Below are 3,999 nucleotides of genomic sequence, written 5' to 3'. Positions count from 1 at the left end.
AGCAGGAGCACCCCATAAGTACATATATATTATGGTACAAATAAATGTTCCCTATCTTATGGTACAAATAAATGTTCCCTAAATGTTCCCTATTACAAAAAAATGGATATCTCAGATTTTAAACTGTACTGAAATAGGAAAGCTTGGAGTATATGATGTGCACTAAAATCAAAATCTGTATTCAGAATTCAGATTTGTAATTTTAAAAATACATAATTTCTGGAATTCTGGAACTCCATTAAGGTCAATAGCAACAGCCATGTCCCACAAAAAAAAAAAAAAATTAAAAAGCAAAACACACCAAAAGACAAGCCTATTCCCGGGCATCAGAAAATGGCTGACATTTGGGCATGAATCCTGAACAGTGCAAATGCTACCAGGGCAGCACTGGGCATGCTACAGTGGAGAAGAGGACAACTGGTGCTGGGGTGTAGGCAAATGCCCTGAGCAGCACAAGCAGGCAGATGGGAGCAACAGAGAGTGGTAGGTGGGCGCATTGGTGGATGCTGCCCCAGCAACACAGGGCAGAACACAGTTGAGGGAGTGAGCACAGCCCTGGAGTAGCAGTTGGAAGAAGGAAAGGGGGAAGTGGCAGCAGGAGGAGGCAGAAGACTGAAGCATTCCACACCCTGTACTATGGAATGGAGTCTGCCATTCTACGTTAATTAAAGTGCACTCAAGGAAGCCCTCCAATTTTTATTGCAGCATTTCTCATGTGGCAACTTCCTCTACCATGCTCACTTTCCATACTGCTGACAGAGACTCCCCCCAAAATAATAGTATTTAATTCTACTACAGCAGAACACAGACCAAAATAACAAACAAAAGGAAAATCACACTTTCACACATACGCAGACAAAATTTATTATCTAAATCTAATCTAAATCTGTCTCGCTGTATCTATCAAACTTTATTCTTATGACTGCTATATCCCCAAACAGCCCCAACGATATAAAATATCCCTATTAATCTATAATTTTGTTAATTTATTTTATTCCTAATATGATCTGAGAGGTAGAAAAGGAACCAAATGTAGAAAGGGATAGAGAGAAGACTGTTTCAGCTTGCAGATGAAATGGTCAGGGGACTGCAGGAGAATTATATAAGCAGATGTGCCCTTCTTTCAGTTGGAAAGGACCAGTGCAAAAGAACCTTCTGATGTCTGTGCCTGCTTCAGCATTTCATAAGTGCAGACAGACATCACTCACAAGCTTTACTGTCACCCCATTCCCTCCTCTGTTGGTACTGATCTCTCTGCTCTCACCCTTGTTGCCAGACTGCCTGGAGAATTTTAGGCTGTGGTCACACAAACTAAATAACCCACTTTCAATCAACTTTCATACTGGATTTTTACTGTGTGAACTGGCAAAATCCAGTTGGAAAGTGCATTGAAAGTGCATTGAAAGTGGATTATTTAGTGTGTATGATCACAGCCTAAGTTTCTTTTCTCATGCCAGGCCAAGCTGTCTAAGGAATAGATTTCACCTTCCTCCTCTTGGAAGTAGCCTAGAATGCTTTCTATAGGAGTCAATGGGACTCCAAATAACAGGAATTATTCTAAGTATCTGGAGCTATAGAACTGGGATTTGGAATTATTTGTAACTATTCCAAATATAGCACTATTTGGTGCTTCCAAAATTTTCTGAATCAAAATTCCACATGCCTAGGATTTCATGGATTTGTAACAACCATAAAATCTATATGCTATGTTATAGTAAAGATGTGTATTTTAAAGATAAATCTTTTAGCCTGATCTGTCACGTTACCTGTAAGTAGCAAATAATCAATATATCTAATTGTCAACATTGCCCCATCTGCCCTATCCCTGCAAGTTCTTTGGAAGTTCCTGCTTGTCAGGTTCAAAAAAGTTGCCGTAGGCATCTAAATCACTCCTATGTGTCCAAGCAAGAATTCTTCCTTTTCCTCTTACAATAGCAAACCCCATATATGCCAACATACACAAACTTCCCTCAGGTTCAAGAACAGTTTTCTTCTGTTCTCACAAGTCAAATCCTCTCTCCCTGCCCTCCCCGGGGTGGAACAAAGCCCAAGTTTCATTTCCAGTGCCCATTGCAAACCTGTAACTCAAAGATATGCACAGTCCCATTCTATAATACAATATTATAAGGGGAAAAATCATTTTTATTTCTTTAGTATCATAATAAACATAATACAATATTATGCCAACAGGCTTATAGCCCAGAATGACTTTCTTGGGACTTCTGAATCCCAAAAAGTGTACACATCCCTTCCCGATGTCTGGAATCTGTGACAACTAGTTGTCTGATTCCTTGGATCCTGATAAGTGTTCAGCACACAGTCCAATGACTGTTGAGGGCCAGTATGGTGTACTGGTTAAGAGCAGAGGACTCTAATTTGGAGAACTGGGCCCCCTGCCACACGGTAGGGAAAACACTTGGCAAAGCACGGCTAAATAGAGCCGCACCAAAAAAGAGACACGCGGGCGGGATCCCACGGATCCCGTACACTGCGTGCCATTGCTCCCCGGCACAATCAGATGCCGGGGAGGTAGGGACGCTCGGGAGGGGGAGGCTGCTGAACTGTGCATGCTCACGCATGCGCAGTTTGGCTGGGGGGCGGGGATGCGCCGGTGGCAAGACGCGCCGCTGATCCCACGGCCAGCGATGATACGGACCAAACGGATGAACTACCTAGGTAGGTGGTTCAGTTTTGAAGTGCTTCATCGGGGGAAGGGCCGGATTGGAGACGGGAGCGCAACGCCAGCCAGATGTTGACGTGGGATCGCGCCTGTTTTCTGCGCTTCCAATCTGGCCCACTCCCGGCCCAAAACGCCTCGTATGAACAGGGCCTGGGTTTGGTTACCCACTCCTCCACATGAAGCCAGCTGGGTGACCTTGGGTCAGTCACAGTTCTCTCAGAACTCTTTCAGCCCCCACCTACCTCAGATGGTGACTGTTGTGGGGAGAGGAAGGGAAGCTGCTTTGAGACTCCTTAAGGCAGGGAAAAACCTTTTTCTTTTTCTTCTTCTGTTATGTTAATTCCATATTTAAATTTATTTCAATATAAATAGATGTGCTGATTTGCCATAAAGACACACACACACACATGAATTGCAGAAGCAATGCTGGCATTGTGATCTGATTCTGACTACAACCAGAGCCACAATGATTCTATGACACAGGAAACAGCCACTATTTTCCCAGGATGCAGCAGCAGCAGTATGTCATGCTGTTCTGCACATAAGTGGGTGGAAAAGAAACAAAGTAGCACTGGGAATGACATACCCTGCAGACTCAAACTGCTAAAGCACTGATGATAACTATAGTTCTTTGCTACCTCCCCCTTTTTTAACCAGCCTTCTAATGAAGCTCTGTTCTTTTGTTGAACCTTTTACTTGGACCATTTGAGTTGGGAGCATAATGAAAGCAGAAGCTGGAGATACAGCGCTCCTTTTTACAAATTTCTTCCACATTAAACTGTGCCGTTTTGCATGATTTCATTTCTGAGCCAAAGCATTCAGCTGACTAACTGAGTGAAGATTCTTTTCTGTAAAGAGGTTTACTGTGGCACTGTAGTCAGCCATCACTGAAAATTACTAACCTAGCATTACAGCAAGAGAGGGGGAAGGAAATGGAAGGGGGAAACTGTGCTTTGCATTCATTACACTTGCATGTTGCTGTTCTTGATTTGTGAATGATTCTCAGGGTGTATTTCAGGCTGCAGGTTTCTAGTGCAGCAATCGGTGATTTTAAAATGGTAGCTTGCATGACACTCAGAACTTTTAATCTCTCTCTGTATGCAGGTCTGCTGTTAGCCTTCCCTATTTATTATTTTTTCCACATTCTCCTCTTTTCTGTATAAACTTCCTCTCCTTCCAACACAAAGCCATATGATTTCTCAAGGAATATAAAGTCTAGTAATTTGTCAATGGCTGAAAGAATACATATATTACTGGGCCAGAGTGTGTGCTGTGTAATTTAATCTTCATTCCAATTCAATGCTACATCTGGGAAGTGG

Source organism: Gekko japonicus, unplaced genomic scaffold (assembly GCF_001447785.1).
Source record: "Gekko japonicus isolate JY-2015 unplaced genomic scaffold, Gekko_japonicus_V1.1 scaffold983, whole genome shotgun sequence".
In the NCBI taxonomy this organism is placed as follows: Eukaryota; Metazoa; Chordata; class Lepidosauria; order Squamata; family Gekkonidae; genus Gekko; species Gekko japonicus.
The sequence above is the reverse complement of the archived record's forward strand: the minus strand, read 5'-3'. Positions refer to the sequence as shown.